We start from the raw sequence: 18,804 nt of genomic DNA, 5'->3' as shown, positions 1-18,804 counted from the left end.
AGCTTTCCGCCTGCGGCTTCGCCCGCGTTTTCAAAGAAAAACCCGCATAGTTCCCGTTCCCGTGGGATTTCCGGGATAAAACCTAGCCTATGTTACTCGTGGATAATGTAGCTTTCGAATGGTGAAAGAATTTTTAAAATCGGTCCAGTAGTTTATGAGCCTATTCATTACAATCAAACAAACAAACAAACAAACAAAGTTTTCCTCTTTATAATATTAGTGTAGATAGTGTAGATGTAGATAGTGTAGATGTAGATGTAGATTTTAAAAGGAAAATAAAATAAGTACAACGTAGGAGCCCTAAATATCTACATTCTGAAGCCCAGATAGTAGTGTTTGATCAGTAATCGCCAAGGCTTGTCTTAATTATATTAATAGATTATGCGACACCATCCACAAGCATAATGCTCAATTCGAGCACATTTAGCACCTTATCTCAATGGAAGAAGGGTTATTATCGTCTAACCAAACAAACATTCATACACGTTGGAAATATTTCTATATGTTGATAAAAATACATAATATTTTGCTTGCTTTGATAATGTTGCAATGGTTAAAGGGAATTTATTAGGCGATTGTTTCTATGGACATTTTATTGAATGTAAAATTAATTTTAATACTTAATTAAAATTTAAAATTAATAGGAATGTTTTTAGAGTTAAATTGACGTTAATTTAAGAGCTTTCACATCACTTAAAGAATTTTTAAATGGGTTATCCGTTATAGACCGGGAGATACTGACACAAAATTTCGAGTCATTTGTAACAGGATGGCGGTTCTACAGGGGTCTTAGTACGCAATGACAAAAAGAAAAATGATGGTGTGAACGCTGGTACCGGTGGGTTAGTCGCGTTGGGCGTTAGTCGAACTCGTCGGAAAAATAGCGAAAGTCAAACGATTTGTAACACAAAAATTTTAGAATTTACCGATAGCCCATAAAAAAGAAGTAGGCGGTAGTGTCATGCCATACTTTTCCGGTATGACTTACAGCCCGCCATACCGACGCGAATGTGTTGATTTAAAAAAAATAATTATTCAACCATTTGTACCAAGCTAACTTTTGCACAGGTAACCATCGTCGTGCAGCCATTTACGAAAATCGCCAAGCCATACTTTTCGGACGATTCCAAATGGTCGCCATACCGCCGAAAATCTGCAATTTTTTTTATTTCGCCTATCTTTTTGTACCAGTATTGCATTTGGCTTTTTGGAGAGTATTTGATAAAATGTGACCATTATTATATTTGCCATACTTCTAGTAGGGGGAAAAAGTGCTGTCATACTTGAAAAATAAATTTATTATTAATTTATATAAGTGAAGATTTCCAACACCTAGATCTTTGAAATTTTGTATTTATATTCGTTGATCCTCAAACTTACAGGAAAAATAAGTGCCATACTGTTACAAATCGTTTGACTTTCGCTATTTTCCGACGAGTTCGACTAACGCCCACGCGACTAAGCCGCCGGTACCAGCGTTCACATCATCATTTTTCTTTTTGTCATTGCGTACTAAGAACCCTGTAGAACCGCCATCCTGTTACAAATGACTCGAAATTTTGTGTCAGTATCTCCCGGTCTATTATACAATAATTGAAATCGTTTCTCAAAATTATTAACAAGAATTTTTTTTAAGGGCAGGTGGGCGATCTGTTGATAAGCGGTCACTTTGGCCCATAAACAGTTGTAACACTATACAGGTGCTTTGCCGGCTTTTAATGGCAAAAAATATAATATCAAATGATGCAGTTATATTATAGTTAGGTATCTACTTTATAAATCGCATCTTAAAATCATAATAAAGCTTCAATAATGAAGCTAATAGAAAATAATTACTTGCATCAGTACCTGTAAAAATAAAATATTTAAAACCAATATAAAGGGTCAAAATTCAACTGCACTTTACTACTAGAAAATTAAAATTAAAAACTTTCAAATTTATCACGATAAAGCCTATTTGATTGTAGTAACTACTAAAAATTTTGGTGAGATTATTATACGAAGTTAGTTACGATAGATATTATAAAATATGTACTTATAAGTTATACCTGTTACCTACCTAGATAAAATATTTTATTCTATTTTTATCCCACACTGTGTTTGCCTCGATTAGTTAGTATGGTAGTTAAGGTACTAGGTAAATAATAACATCGTTATACCTAGAGTAGTTTTAGAGTAAAATATTGATTTCTGCTCCTCATAATTTCGCTATTTATGAACCAATTTCGTACGTTATATCAAAAAAATGTTGTGTGGTTTTATGAAACCACGGTAAAAGTGAAACTGTTCGAACGGTTCCGAACACTGCTTTGTGTAGCGCATGTCGCGTGTCGGTCGGCTGCCGAGTAGGTATACCTACTATAGCCGCGATACACGCGACATGCGCTACACAGACCAAAAAGTTTGAGACGATGTAATAAAAGTTTCACTTTAAAAGCGCCTCTGTTTGATTCATTTATTAAATTAGAGCGAAAGTTCATTTCATTATTTTTCAGTTCATTCATTTATTAAATTATCAGTTATTAAAGTATCAGTTCAATTATTGTCCTATTTTATACTACTTACTGTACTGCACACAACTACGTATCGGGTAGTATTCTGATTTTTATTTTACAATACAGTAGGCGCTCGATAATCCGGCGCTCGCCAATCCGGCACGCTCAGTAGTCCGGCACTTCGGGACTCAGACAGCCCGCTCTATAATCCGGCATTTTACATAGCTGAACGCCGGATTACTGAACGAAAACGTCACAAATGATGAACCTTATATGTAATTTTAATACATAATTAATTAATATTTTAATTAATTTATGTATTTTTTTATAATAAATTCAACTTACCATTTTAAATATAAATAAATAAATAATAAATAAATAAATAAATAATATGAAGTCTTATTTCCTATAGTAATTCGATAATCCGGCATTTCCGACAATCCGGCATAGAGGAAAAATTGCCGGTGCCGGATTAGCAAGCGCCTACTGTACCTATGTAACTCTGTTAATGGTTAAAACTAATCACTTTATAACTCCGTCTGTAGCCTCTGTAGGTAGATACTAGTAACTAGATAGACAGAATGTTGTAATCTCAGCAAAGATAAGATATTAGTGTAGTTCGTTTGAAGTCGTAATAAATATAATAATGAGTTAAAAACAATGTTAAATTATAATTAACTAGGTAGTTCATTACGGCGCCCTTAGTTTGAGGCCAACGTTCACGTCTTTCCGAGCTTTTCGCATGCGCTGTGCACTTTACGGTTACGGTACTAAATATAAAAGCAGTAACAGCCCTATTTCGCTCAAGACATCACATTTCTTTCAAAATCGATCGGCTAATACAAGCGCAGAGCTTGTCATTCACTGACGTAGTACCCGCGGCCAATTGACGCATGCGCGTCTGCCGTTCGTCTATCCCGAACAAATATAGATGACTGCCTTGCTGCTGGTTTGCGTATTCTGCTGCGATCTTTTTAACGTGGTCGTATTAACTTTGTCGCCAGAATTCACGTTCGGGCGGTTATCTCATTTTGTCGCACTGAGATATAGATAACGCCGACGTTAGTCAAACATTTTGTCAATTATGAGATAAGGAAATTGCTGCTGTTTTATTATTATATATAAATGTAAAGTAAACTGCGACAAAAGTATGCCATAGCGTGCCGATTGTCGTTGAGTGTGTGGTGACGGACGGACGGTTTTGTGTAGACTCGTATCGCGGCCAGTGGCGAGGCGGCGCTGCCAGTCGGCATTTGGCAGTCAGTTTAGCGGACTCGGACCGCGCAGTAGCGCGGCGCGTTGGTGCTTGTAGTTTTTTAGTTTGACAGTTGGCGCGTTTTTCGTTTCTGTATAATTAGGTTTTTTGTGGAAAGCATAGATTTTAAGTTAGTGTAATCTGTGTTTTTTCTGTTTACCTTTTGTGTTCGACTAGTCCCTTGTGTATTACTCATTGCCGGCTGTGAATTAAGTGATTGCACGCCCTGTGTACTCTCGCCACAAAGTGCAGGATTTTGTGAATATTTCCATATCTACTATTTCCTGTGACTCTGCCATCGACCCTGATAAGGACAAGGTAATTAGTGACTTAATAACCGCTGAAAATACATTATATTCTATGAGAACGAATCGGGCACAGCTATTTAGAGCAGTCGATTTCTCTATCGGGGCTGAAATGTTGTTCCAAATATAGCGAATGAGGTTCTAGCGACAAAATGTATAGTTTTAGTGGCGGCGAGGAGTTATATAAAGGTGGATTTTTAATGAATTGTTGAAAATCACGTTGTCCCTTGGCCGGGCGAGTTTCAGACAGCTGTGCGTGCGTAATGGGTAAAAATAAATACGCGAGCATTATCTGTAGTAACTAGCAAGACAAACCGGCTTCGTGGACAACCAAACGCGTTTATTATTAGTGCATATTATACAATATCGCTTAATACTTAGGTTAGGTTATGAATTTTATCAAATACCAACCATCTACATATAATATTGTGGAAGTAACGTGTATTGAAATCAACTCTATTTTATGTGCAGTAAAAACGTTTTTTCATCACAGTGACGTATGCTAGGAATATCGCGATGAAGAATGAGGTAGATATAAAATATCATATATATCAATAAAAGTCGAAATAGTCGAGTATTTCATCAAATATTAAACATCTATTGTCTTTTTGTTGTTTTCTTATTAGATTCACGAATTTTCAGAATATTTCAAGGATATAATATACCTAGTAGGCGTTGTATATTTGTATACCTAATCAATTTGTTTCCTATTAGGAAACAAGTGTGGATTTCCATATTTGAAACAAAGCTCATGAATACCTATTCAATTAGGTATGTTGGTTTAGAAAAGATTTTATTCAAAAATGAGATCAAAAAATATTTTTAAAAAGTCTCACTAAAGGCATGCATTATCTTTACTACACAAATAGGCTCATTAGACCACACTTTCCAAAATAATTTGTTTTCCACAATATCACAATTATAATTGTATTTTATTTATAATTGATTAACTGATGAACATGTGCTTCAACACTACATTTGAAATGTTTAATTAAAACCACACACAGTTCATGAACTAAAGTGTAATTTAATTTGATTGAAGAATTTTGTCAACATACCTACTAGCAAATATCCTTGTATTAATATGTACATCCTCATATTATACCTATAATAATTCATTTAACACCAACAATATAATAGACCACAGAAAACAACATTTCTGTGATTGTTTTAGTAAATTGTTTACTCAAAAACTTATTACTGTTGTTGTTTCTCTAACACTATATTACAAATAACATTAAAAATGATGTACACAAATGTATTATTTACTATAAAATGGCGTACCGATGAAGCTATATGTATGGGTTCGGAGAATGGATTTATCTATACAGCAATGTAAAATTAAAGATGAGATAAAATTCTTAGGCTTCAATAACTAATCAAGAAATCACTAAAGCATATTTATATCTTAATGGAAATTAGTATTTAGTCTACATTTTTTGTCATGCATTATATAAAATTTATTGTGAAAGAAGTTCTAAAAGTAGTATGTAATTTCCAATCACCTGGTCGCAAATTTGCTTGGAGTCCAAAATTATGTTTTGTATAGTTATTTATGAAACCAGCCTTTAAAGTTGATACTTAACCAGCAAGACATAACTGAAGTCCCGTGTCCCCGTAGTGGGGTAAGGGGCAGATGCATTATGCATACATCTGTTTCACTGATCGATTTTCTTTAGGGACAAGTAGGCGATCAGTCTTCTGTGTCCTATCAGACCGAGACTTTTTTTTTTCTTCATCTCCACCGGGAATCGAACCCAGGACCCCTCGGTTCTACACTCACGCGACAACCACTGTACCAAGGAGGCGGTCAACCAGCAAGACATGCTCCTCCTAATTGACATTGTCATAAAGTAATTTATGTATAATCTTATCACAGCTTATCAAAGCCCAAAATAAGTGATTATGCAATATTTAAAAGAACAAATTGTTAAGATGAAAGGCGAGGAAACCTCACTTCAGTGGAATTAAGAGCAACATAAGTACACCTACTTAATTAAGAAGTTGAGAGGGTTGCAATGTAGGCCTTACAGTTTTGTTCCCCTAGAAACCTTATTTTTCATCTGTGGGCACACTGCCAAGGAATAATGTGATGGTGGATGTAACCACAATTAATGTCTTCATTGTTGGCAATAAAACTATTCTATTTTATTCATAAATGGTGTAGGTTTGCATTTTGGCCCCTGCCTCGGTTCAACGGCAGTTTTTATATTTTAATGGGTGCTCATATGGTTTAGATAAGTGGGTAATGAATTATTGGAATGGGTTAATGTTATTTATGTTCGAGATACATATGTGGTATGATCTGTTGTAATATATGTATATAATAATATGCTCGATAGATAGTAAACTATCTCTTTATATAATAATAAAGTTATGATATACCTACACCTACCTATATACATTATGGAAGATAAATTGAAGTTTATTTGCCGACTTCGCCCTTTTTATAACATCAAACAAATTATGTTCTATCACTGTTATTCTCTATTGTTATTGTTGTATTTTTCCATCTCATTATAATTGTATAGAGTTTAAAATCCTGGTCAGTTTCTAAGTAGATCTGGACTTGAATTAAAAGCCAAATGGATTCTTCCATTCTCAAGAGGTTACTAACTTTTATACTATCCACCACTTTTTCCTAAATAATTCTATTTTTTTACATCATCATTGTTTCAGTCCTATCAAGTCATTAGCCATAAAATATTCCATAAAAATGTAGACATTAATATAAAAATGAAGCGATAATAACCGGTGGAATGATACAATATTAAAATTGCAATATAATGTAATCAACAATACGCAAGCAGCACTGGAGTCTGCTAGCGAGATCATTTGGCAATACATTTGGAGCTATTTGGCACTACACACCGGTCTAGGCTTGCTTATAAATGCGCGTTTATCGCGCGGTGTAATCGTTGCGATTTTTTATAGGAAAATAGTTTTTGGTTATGTTTTTAAACTGTCCGATCCAATTGGACGTATGATATGTTTAGTTTTTAATATAGCATAAGTGCTTTTGAAAGATGTCTGGTAATTCTTTTTAGGGCCGATTTTTCAATGCTTGGATAAAACTTATCCGTCCAATAAAGTATTACACTATAATAATAAATGTCACGTAAACTGTCAAATACGGGCAATTAGAATACGTTTTTAAAATGGTAGTTTTATACATTATTCGACGAATAAGTTTTATCCAAGCATTGAAAAATCGGCCCTTAATGAGATAATTTTTTTATCATTTGTGTCTTATTAAAATTTTAACAGTTTTGGATTAATATTATTGAGCAATAACATGGCCGTAGTAGTATGAATTTTATTTTTATAAACTTTGAATTCTGTCATAAGTAAATCAATGAAAATTGAAAAAAATATACAATATGATTTCTGTTTTTCTTAATCTCGCACGCGTTGCACTTGCACCCGCTTGTGCTTAAACCGCCTAAAACCAGAGTGGGTGAGGTGTTATAACGCGACGATTTCAACTAAAATATGTCGACTAGACGGCCGTTACCCCGTGACGGAGTTTCGGATGCCTTTAATTACGCTATCGGAGGGTATAAATACACATGAAAAAGATCGGATATACGACGTCGATGCGCGTGCGTCACGACCGCGAATAGCGGGTGACCGTCGTGTGACGTCACGGTGACGGTCAGCCAGCGGTGTCGTGTCAAGGTGTGCGGCTAGGTGGGCTCATGAAATCGGAGATGATATGGCTATACACCAGGCTCCAATTATACTTCACATTATAATATGTATCATAATGATATTGATGTTCGTCTTGATGAGACGCGATGAAATCTTGATTCTGGTAATGTCAGATACATATTTATACCTATATGAACGAGAAAGTAAATGGCTGTTTCGCTTTCACGCCTAAACCGTGTAATGCATACAAGGCAAAGTAAATCACGTCTTTATTGCCATTTTGTATAACTTTGTTGGATGAAGACGCATAGGTGTCGCGTTTATTTCGTTTTTAATAGTCCTTAAGTTTGACTATTTAGTATTTAGTATTTACACCCTAGACTACCTATTATTCTATTTTTTCGACTAAACACCTTACAGTTAAATAATACACATACACAACATTTTAAATAGGGTTCAACGAACGTGTTATTGATTTGTAATTCATAATAAGTTAATAAGTAAGTTTCGTCATCAGTTGTTTAGTCTTAAGAATTGTAATAATTTCCTGAATAAATGATAAATAAATAAATAAGTACCTACACAATTACAATTTATTTAATAAATAACATAAATTTTTACTAGAAGTAATTATATAAATGTAACGCGAACTCTAATTGAACTACAAGAACATAGATAATATGAAAATGTGAATAACATAACTCCATGCATTCAAAGATTTATCTCACTGAGTCACTCGTGCGTGAGGTCAAGGGTTGAAATCAAATGACATCACTTGTGAGCGTCACACCGAATGTCCACTTAATGAGGTCACCGTTTAATTAATGACCTTCGTCTATGATCATGTCTCGGAGAATATTAAGCCTAATATGTGACATAGTTTTTAAATATCACTTTCTTGGTCTACATTATTTGGTATGTTTTCGATGCAGTTTGTTAATTGCAGGCTATTATTATGTTGAGTTTCTTTCATTTGTAATTTGTACTAATCAATATTCAATATGGATGCAATATTTAATAATTCTTTATGAATTGTTTGTTACTTAACTCTCTTAAATGACCATAATTATTGATAAAGTGCTGCAAAGTGCAGTGTTAATATCTACCTATAAAATAAGTAGTCAACAAAAATATTTCATAAAATAGATTTTTTAATTGTCTTCTAGATTCTCCCTTGAAAACTTTTTTTTCGTATTTTTTCTACACGTATATTTTTACACGTATCTGTTAAACTGTTAAGCTGCTACAGAGTCCAAAACAAAACAAACAAATATAGTCAACTTTTATTTAAATTAAATAAACTATACAAATGAAATGAGCATAATATGGTCCATCACCTTGTGCCACTGGTTGCAAATGACTTAACAATAATTAACATACCCCGCTGTGTCTCAAGAGAATAAAAAACGTTACATATATTTATTTAAAGTAAGTCATAAGAAAAACTTTAAAATATATAGGTAAAGTATAAACCGACGCGGTTCTTGAAAACTACGTTTTTTATCAAGCAGTTCTAGCGCAACTTATAAACCTAATTATCTTATGGTGGGAATTGTTTCGCATTGTGTGTAGGTATGTATAATAATTACAAAGCACAGTGAAACATTTAAAATTGAAAAACATTTAAAATTTACCAGATTTTAGTTGAAAAATTTTCGCTAGCTAAGTGTTTCTGTTGATTTTATTTTGTGATGCGTCCACTCGTTTGCTTTTAAAATTAATGAGAATAGATTGTATCTCCAAGTAGACATTCTTCTCTTCGGCCTTGTTACAATTTCACCAAACATTTTACAAATACCTGCCACTATAGACAAAAATAAACCCGGGCCATATATTAAACAAATTCCCGATGAAATATTTATGCCAAGTGAACCATTATCACAGGAAGTTTACACCTTTTGTATATATAAAAAAGATAATATACGTAGAGTACAACAAACAGACGCCGATGTCGATAATTACCAATTGTTGTCGGCCATCTTGGATCGTGAGTCATGCGCCTACGCAGACCAGACACGGCCAAATATAACTACACAATTTTTTTATACCTACGTGAGCTTAAAACTTGATTTTTTTTTGTTCATCGCTATTATGCCCTTAGCAACAGTTTTTGTATGAGCATGTACCTAACTATTTAGTTTTTATTGTACATACTTAATACATAATATATTTTTTTACCAAAATTCATGTCCTGTTTAAATAGGATCAAGATTATTTACTATTTGATAACTGATAACGTTTATTTGATTGATTTGTCAGTATTTGCATAACGTGTAAAGCGTAACCTTAACCTACCTTATGTATGTCAAAAAAATCGCTGGATTATACCTAATTTAGTTTTAATCCGTTACCGTAAACAGACTTTAATTTATAAGTAACTAGCGGTCCGCCCCGGCTTCGCCCGTGGTACATGTTTACGTTTTCTCTACATAAGAACCATCCTCGTACTTCAAGGAATATAATAAAATAAGAATTATCGAAATCGGTTCAGCCGTTCTCGAGTTATGCGCTTACCAACACATTTTGCGATTCATTTTTATATATAAGAAGATAAGACTAGGTACCTACCTACTCACCTAAAATCACATAAGAAAACATACTGTTTCACACGTTTTGTTTTGTCCTTATCTTAATGAGGTGCTATCTTAATAACTTTAGTAGGTACCTAATTAAAACAATAGCGAACCTTGTGCAGTGTGCTGCCTAGTATTTAAATTTTAAACCATGTCTTATCTCTTAACTATGCCTGAGTCGAAGTTTTGGTAATTGTGGGTAGAAGAAACGTAGTAGTTACAAATAGTATCAAAATGATTTAGAAAAATACATTTTATCTTATGTTCTTATGCAGTATCTAGAACCGACGAATAGTTACCTGCAATTTTATCTATTTTAATTACATTTAAAGCTAGCATAATTAAGCGAAAACCTTTATAAATCCTATTTTAATTCTAAAGGCATTTAAACCTCGCCTTTATAAACTCGAATGTTGTAAGTAAAAATTGTTTCATTTAAAATGTATCTAAACCAGAATTTAAACATTGAATGAATTCAACATTTAGCTGTGTGAAGCAACCTGCCGATTATAGTAAAAACGATATGACGTAACTCGATGGCCTCGACAGCGGAATAAATAGCCACGTGGGCAGTGCAAATAAAAAAAAACACGGCACGAGATATTTATTATTTACACAATGGCCAGATGGATACGGTAACTGTACTGTCGATTCGTCAAAATTATTGTTTATTGGACGCACATGTTGAAATCTGGAGTCGTTTTATGATAGACGAAGGCAAATCAGCCAAGTGATTGAAAGGATACATATTACGTGTCTGATAAGTGTGTTGAAGTCGAAGTTACCGATATCCTACAAGATATGGGATTGTAATTGGATAAGATACCTACAGGGTGTCCCAAAAAGTAGTGATGAACGGAAGCTGGGAGGTAGAGGACCAAGAGGGCTATCCGAATCACCCCCATGTGTGTTATGCGATTTTTCGTATTTTCGGAGTTATTACATTTTTTCAATTTTTCATCTATCGCCGAGTACGATGAGATTTTTATTTATGGTGACGTGAATTATTGCGCTAGATGCTTGATTTTTTTTGTGTGCTAAGCTCAAAGATAGGCCAATTCAGTATGGTAACATTTACTATCGTTAGATCTTCGAATGGAATAAAAAAAAGAATTAAATGCCAAGAAAGATAAAATTACCCAGTATGTTCATAACTTCAAGGGCCCATAAAAAAATAAAATCACATAAAAAAGGTTTTTCATTTGGCTTTTAAAAACTTGCTCTATCGATCAGGTAGCCACCATAAAAATTTCATTTTATTATTCTGAAGGCTTCAATCGAAAAATTGAAATCTAAATGTGGTAAGTGCAAAATTTTTATTAACATGATGATCATTAAAACCAATAAATAGGTGTTTAATTACCAGAATTTTTTTAAATAGCCCCGCTGTTGCTCAGTGCAAGTGCGACATCACCGTAAAAAGTTGTCTTTTAAATGTCTGAATGCTTTTTTATCATTTTTAATGGTTTCTTCTGCTACTATGAATTTCCGGGTTATTTCGTCCAAATTGGGGCATTCTCTCAAGTAGCCGAGGTCTTTTTAGTATCCCCATTGAAAAAAAATCAATGGGGTTTATTCGAGGGACCGTGGAGGCCAGGCTTTAAAGCAGGCGTCACCGGCGCATGCGCAGGCTGCAACGACCAATCCATCTTTCAGGGTATTTTTGCCCTTTAGCCTGGCCTCCACGGTCTCTGGACATAAACCCTATTGAATTTTTTCCGTGGGGATACTACAAAGACGAGAGACTGCAACAATTTGGACGAAATAACCCGGAAATTCATAGTAGCAGAAGAAACCATTAAAAATGATAAAAGAGCATTCAGACATTAAAAAGACAACTTTTTACGGTGATGTCGCACTTGCATTGAGCAACAGCGGGGCTATTTAAAAAAAATTCATTTTTAAACACCTATTTATTGGTTTTAATAATCACCATGTTAATAAAAATTTTGCACTTACCACATTTAGATTTCAATTTTTCGATTGAAGCCTTCAGAATAATAAAATGAAATTTTTAGGGTAGCTACCTGATCGATAGAGCAAGTTTTTAAAAGCCAAATGGAAAACCTTTTTTATGTGATTTTATTTTTTATGGGCCCTTGAAGTTATGAACATACTGGGTAATTTTATCTTTCATAGCATTTAATTCTTTTTTTTATTCCATTCGAAGATCTAACGATAGTAAATGTTACCATACTGAATTGGCCTATCTTTCAGCTTAGCACACAAAAAAAAACAAGCATTTAGCGCAATAATTCACGTCACCATAAATAAAAATCTCATCGTACTCGGCGATAGATGAAAAATTGAAAAAAATGTAATAACTCCGAAAATACGAAAAATCGCATAACACACATGGGGGTGATTCGGATAGCCCTCTAAGTCCTCTACCTCCCAGCTTCAGTATATCACTACTTTTTGGGACACCCTGTATAGGAGACTGGGAGTAATTGCCTCTGGACTTTATTGATCTGTGGTTTTTATTTACTGTTGTCAATCACGCTTGATTGATATTAATAATGTTGTTTTGTTTAATAACCACATTGCTAGTTTTTGTAAAATTATTTTAAACATGATGAAATTATTTCTGCACTCACGAGTTAAGTTTAGTAGGAATGTAAGAAGCATTCCAACCAAAATTTTCGAGGACTGCTATTGAAAAATATTCTGTGCACATGCCTATCCGTAAATCAATCATATGAACAGACAAAATATAAGACAGTAAATCTAACGCCAGCAACGAAATGATTACGAAAACACCAATCATATTTCAGTCAAAGACTAAAAAAATGCTTAATATTCACAAAGAAAAGCATTGTATTGAATACAACAGCCGGCATGCTCCAATTTGAGCCCCCACATGCAATATGCTCTTTGTTGTATAACTTGTATATCATACTTATTGCAATCGTGAATCTTTTTGCGGAATTAAATATTAAGACCTACTGCAGTTTTAATTAAGGCTTTTTTCGCTGCAGTTATCTTGTCTGCGTTATTGGTTAACCTTCGCTTGCGTAATGGTCAGGCGGAATTTTAGTGTTTTGTTTGTTTGTGCGTTTAGGAGAGCGTTCGTAAATTGAAGGAAGTAAGGACTCTTTTTTTTTGTGTGGTGTCTCTCAATGTTAGCCAGAAGGGCTTCTACATTTTAACGCGGACGCGGGGGTGAACTGAAGGTTCACCCTGGTAGCGACATGCGCAAGGGCGTCCCCCCTTGACGGGGATCTCGAACCTCGGCTTGGGCTGTCGCTTGAGTGGAGGAGGCCAGAAGGGCCCTAATCGGACGGGAAGTAAGGACTCGAAATACGTACCTCGTATTTTGAGTAGAAATTGTATAATAAGTAATTTTAAGTATGAGACATCATCAAGATAGGTCATGTTGTGTATTTGAGCATTTAATAAATGCAGGCAATTAAAACTGATTCATAGATAAATGAGTGACGTAATAATGATTAGCAGATATGCGTTTCAATTAACATCTCGATGCTAGAGAACGGCTAAACCTTCAGTTTTGGATATTGTGCTAATAACCTTTCTAAAGTCAATGGCAACAGTGCTATTTGCACGTTAAATTTGGGCGTTTTGTTTTTTGCAATATGTTTGCAATATACTTACCTATTTTCAAAATATATACTCATTGAAAAGTGTTCATATTTTAATTACATATGTTAGTTACTTTCACTTTGTTCGCATAAAAATAAAATAATGTTACATGAAGTCGGTCAAAGATGTGACAAAAGTCAACATTCACATGCATTCTCTATTCACAAATGCGTGGAAAGCAGAATAATGATTTCCTTTATATTATTTGGAACAATTCTGGTGCTATTAGCGACTGCGAAGTTTTAACAAGGGCCCGGTTGGCACACGACTCGCTTTTCCAAGAAAGTTGCATCGGCCGCGGAAGTTGGAGACTAGTTGTGTGAATATTGGATTCTTGGTTAGTTACTGTTAAAAAGTTTTGTAGGATTACAATGTATGTAAGATGAACAAATTCTTGCTTATTATAATACAAGCAATTTAGTTCATATGCCTGAAGATGGCATTCTTTCAGTCCATATGGGATCAGTACAATTTTACGTGATTTTGAAAAAAATCAAGTATCCTCTAATAGTCGAAGGATTTAAAATTTGTTAGGAATTTAAAATTTGTTACTCGAATCAACTTACGTACTACATACTCTTAGTAGTAGATATCTGTCATCAATTAAAACAACATTATCAATGAATCATAAACAAGGAAAGCGCGAACCGTGAACAGATGACATGTGATTATGTATAATTTCAGAGGGTAAACACATAATTGTGTAATTCTGAATGCGGCTACCAATCAGAGTGAAGCTGGGGTTATCTTAATCCGAAATTAAGTGAGATTTATGCTTACACCTTTGGTATAGATGGCGGTCGTGCTTCTCGATTATACTTCGAATAGTGTTATGGAGTTAGATGTTTATTGTATTAAAAGTTTGAAGTGTAATTTGTGAGAGTGAAGTTTACTCTGAGATAACTTCATGTTTTGTTGAAAAAGAAAATTATAAAATAGGAATATAATGTTGTTTGTGCATCGACGTAAAACAGTTTAATTTAACAGTAGATTTGCTAATCGTTCTGATCTGAATTCACAGTTTTATTTAAGATAACCATGCTTTACAATTTCAGTTTTATGCATAAGGATGATAGAAAAAAATTTTATTCTAAAAATCATTAAAAGTTTGGTTTAGATTATTTTAAACTTGCAAAAGTACCCAATTAATGAAACTGGCTATAAACTCCGTTTTATGTCAACCAAAAGTGGTTCATTAATTAAATGTTTGTTTTCATGTAACGCTTCTATCCATTCTTAATTAGTAAACATGTAATATAATTAATTTGTACGATACAGCCAGGTGTAGAGTGCAATGGTTTTGACATATAAGTGCATAATGGCCCATCACCTCACATTGAGCACATAATATGTTTATGAATAAGAATAAAATATAATTGTACAGAATATGCGAGGTATGAGATATTTCTATAAGAACTTTGACTCGTCGTAGATATATTACAATGAAGAAACTTTCAGAAGGAGTTTGTTCACGATTTAGTTGAATAAACAGCTAATGACAAAGTGTTAGAAATAAGTAATTTACTTTACAAGTTATAGAACCTTCAATATTGCCAAAGTTTCCGTCTGATGTTTTTAAACAAATTGTTATGTTTTATTTTCACAGCAACTTATATCTGTTCTCTTTTTTTTTACAGGTAAATAGCAGAAAAACCTGATTTTAACAGAAGAAAAGAACATAATTACCAGACATGGTGACGGTTTGTGGTAGCAACTTAAAGGTATTTGGCTAATTATTACATTCAAGTAGGTAGTTCGTGTATTAGATAAATGTTGTTAACTACTAAACTTTTCTAAGCGCAATACAATCTCGACCCAGACTAAATAAATGAGACCTAAAAACACTGGAAACAATAAAAGTCGTCCAAGGATGGGCGATCGATCCGATTCGCTGGATACACAAATATCTAAGAACAAAAGCGTCTAATCGCACCTTTCGGATGCTAAAAAGCGTAAACATTTCAAAAACATCCGCGCTGAACATCAATCGGCTTGTCCAAACACTAGGTAAAACAATTCGCTGGAGCCAAGCATAACAAATGTGATGATGAATCGCTATAGGGTTGCATCATTGGAATTTGAAATAGAATACGTTAATGGTTGTCCCGTTTTTATTGGTGGAAACGTAAGTTTCCAGAATCCGTTCCAGGAATGGGGTATGTTTTAAAGTACTGTTCCGTGTAAAGATGGAAGAAGATCTGCTCATGGTGAATCTAATAGGATAATTTTTACCCCCTACGGCCTACTGCATAGAACTTGGCTGATTGATAGTAATTCTGAATTCAGAGTTAAATTTATATATTTGCGTTCAAGATAAAAGTAATGCCCTAATTTAGCACAGTATTCTGGATATTAATATCTAGTTTAATGTTCAACTTAGTGTTGCCTAATCCCGTGTTCATTCATTTACGCCAGAATTTTTCATTACTGTTAATCTAATTAACGTTACCTAAGTAAAGAACTTGTTATTGTATTAAATCGTACATGACGACGTTTCTTCATAAACATCAAGAATTGATAAAAACAGAGGATTACTTGACTAATTAGTTAATTCTCAGTAATCGCTGCTTATTCATGACTCCCAACATTAGTAACATAGCATTAGTGTTTATTCATCGCTTGGAAACGTATACTCACGTACATTAACGTAAAAACTACAAACAGCATCGATCTGAACGTGAAAGTGCCGTAATTGCTAAGGTAAGCTACGTTCTACCTAAAGTGCTAAGCACTTCGCATGTTAGCCTCTAATGAAATGCTACAATTAATTGCATCGTGAATCGTGATAAAATAAAATAGTAATATTTAGAAATCGTGCAGCTCAAATGGAAATACGAGTAAAGCTCGGCTCTGGGGATCGGTTGCATAATATTGTTTATTTGTACGCGTCACGTGAGTGCATTGTTTTGTGCATGTGCTGGTGGAGGCATTGACCTAATAATTTTAGACCTATAACACTTACGCGTTTACAAAGATTACAGTTTATGTTTAAATGTGAGTAGAATGCCTATTTTTAATTTAAACGAATTGCATATACTCTTACTGTAAGCTTTTTCAATCTCGAGCTTAATTTAAGTCACAGTAATGTGATCGTAAATCACCAGTGAATAAAGCTGATTATCCCCTTGCAGTAGGCAATAGGGCAGTGGTGTAGCAACCCTTTTCCTACAAAGCAATTGAAATATATGCGGAATGGCCACTAATATCCTCTGGGGTTTAACCGTTCATGTATACTGTAGAAACATTTAGCTCTTCGGATGATATATCATCCTACGATTCCTCGTATTAGCATTCATTCTATTTTTTTTTCATTTGTTTTTCGTGACATTTCTGTGTCCAAAGAATTATGAGAATCCTGCCCTACCATATCATGTTTAGGACAAACTTTCTCGTTGAATACACTACCATACATCTCATTTAGCTGAGTTGTTTTTATTTCGAGATATTTTCGTATATATAAAGAATTATGGCAAACCTGACCCACCATATATTTCGGACAAACCATCTCTTTGAATGTATTACGATCTTAACAAGGATCGATTGTCCAACTGATATAAATGTGATTGTCATGACACAAGTGTCCAAGCAGTGACTAGGATCAATGATATAATGGTATCAATTGCCGGCCAATTGAAGGTTGACGAGCTTGTCACACGGTTTGATAAACACCGCGATTCCATTGCACAGCCGCTTGAGGGGACCGAGATTGTTCTGTAATGATATTGTTGGTGATAAGCTTCTGTTTTGTTGTGGTTGGCTAATTGATCAAGGAATAATTTGGTATTTTGCTAGCAGTTTGAAATGTGGTATCAAGGACAACCTTACTCACTACAAAGTGATCGTAAAATTGATTCAATCAATTAGACTTCCTTTAGAAGCTCTTGAAACATATGACAGCTAAGCACTTGCAGTAACTATTTACTTAGGTGTGGATAACATTTAACCTTTTAAACCTTTCAGGAGTTACATATACGAAGGTTTTAGCGTGGCGAAGAATTAAGTATTCAACTTAAACTTCCATTAAAGCCTTACCTTATTATAAGCATTAACATAAAACACTGCAAATAATATGAGTCACGCATTCCTCAACTTCATCAATATGTGGCAGTTGGCAAGTTAGACGACCTTCACAATATTACGTTGCTTTATGATCTCAGATCAAATATTATGTCCTAACTAGAATGGCAATCGTGCCTACATTCCAGCAAATGTTAAGCTTAGGCCCACTGCTCAAAAATTATGATAGACGTGTTGATTGTATCGCTTTGTAAGTGATAAAAGGTTCAATAGATATTGTTATATTATTAATTTTGTTATGTAGTGCTAAATAGTTTTTATTGTTATATATGCAGAAACAGTAAATGATATTTCGTTTTTAGTATTTGCTAATTGAGTGATAATCTCTCTATAGGGTAACAGAAATATCCTAAGTCTAACAAAATACCCAATAGAATGATCGATAGATTTAGTTTACAAGAACATGCTCTGTCACTTTTATAGAGTGCTTCTTGCTAAATTTATACATACCTTAACAGCGCTTCCAGCTTTTCAGCCGCTTCAAGATAATATAAGTGCTCTTTTTATCAAAGAGATCTTTTTGCCAATTTTTGTCAGGTCATCGCCCTGCGAGGGCTATGTTTGTGGCACGGGTTTCCATCGATACGGTGGAATTAAATCTGAATTATGTAAATATACGGTTAACCTCAGTTTCGTAGGTAGGTAAATATTTAATAGTTAGATTCTGTACGAGACCTTGTCAACGATTAAATGCCGCGATAACATTGTTTTTCAGAAGTACAGTGTTGCTGGAGATGAAGAGTTAAGTACTCCTTGATTTATTGTCCTATGATGATTAGATTTTTTATTTTGCTGACATACTAATGTGCTTGAATAATTAATGAGTATTATCTAGTCCATATCGAAGT

The 18,804-nt window shown here is 34.2% G+C and overlaps 1 protein-coding gene across 8 annotated transcripts in view; it reads left to right on the top strand.

Annotated features, from left to right (window-relative positions):
• The window catches only part of PMCA (plasma membrane calcium-transporting ATPase 3), a 126,064-nt gene that overhangs the window by 31,764 nt on the left and 75,496 nt on the right, over positions 1–18,804 (top strand). For 5 of the 8 annotated variants that reach the window (XR_016458116.1, XM_090115774.1, XM_090115780.1 and 2 more), the window contains exon 1: positions 3,731–4,068. The exons of 2 other annotated variants lie outside the window; for them this stretch is intronic. The gene's annotated coding sequence lies outside the window, so the exon portion shown is untranslated. Of the gene's footprint in view, positions 1–3,728; positions 4,069–18,804 lie in introns of those variants that run through there. One more of the 8 variants, XM_090115778.1, reaches the window with a different exon arrangement.

This window comes from Colias eurytheme, chromosome 24 (assembly GCF_061535395.1).
Source record: "Colias eurytheme isolate Ceu_HAF_F1 chromosome 24, ilColEury1 Martin Lab GWU primary, whole genome shotgun sequence".
Classification (NCBI taxonomy): Eukaryota; Metazoa; Arthropoda; class Insecta; order Lepidoptera; family Pieridae; genus Colias; species Colias eurytheme.
Note: the sequence above shows the minus strand (reverse complement) of the source record. Positions and strands in the feature narration are given on the sequence as shown.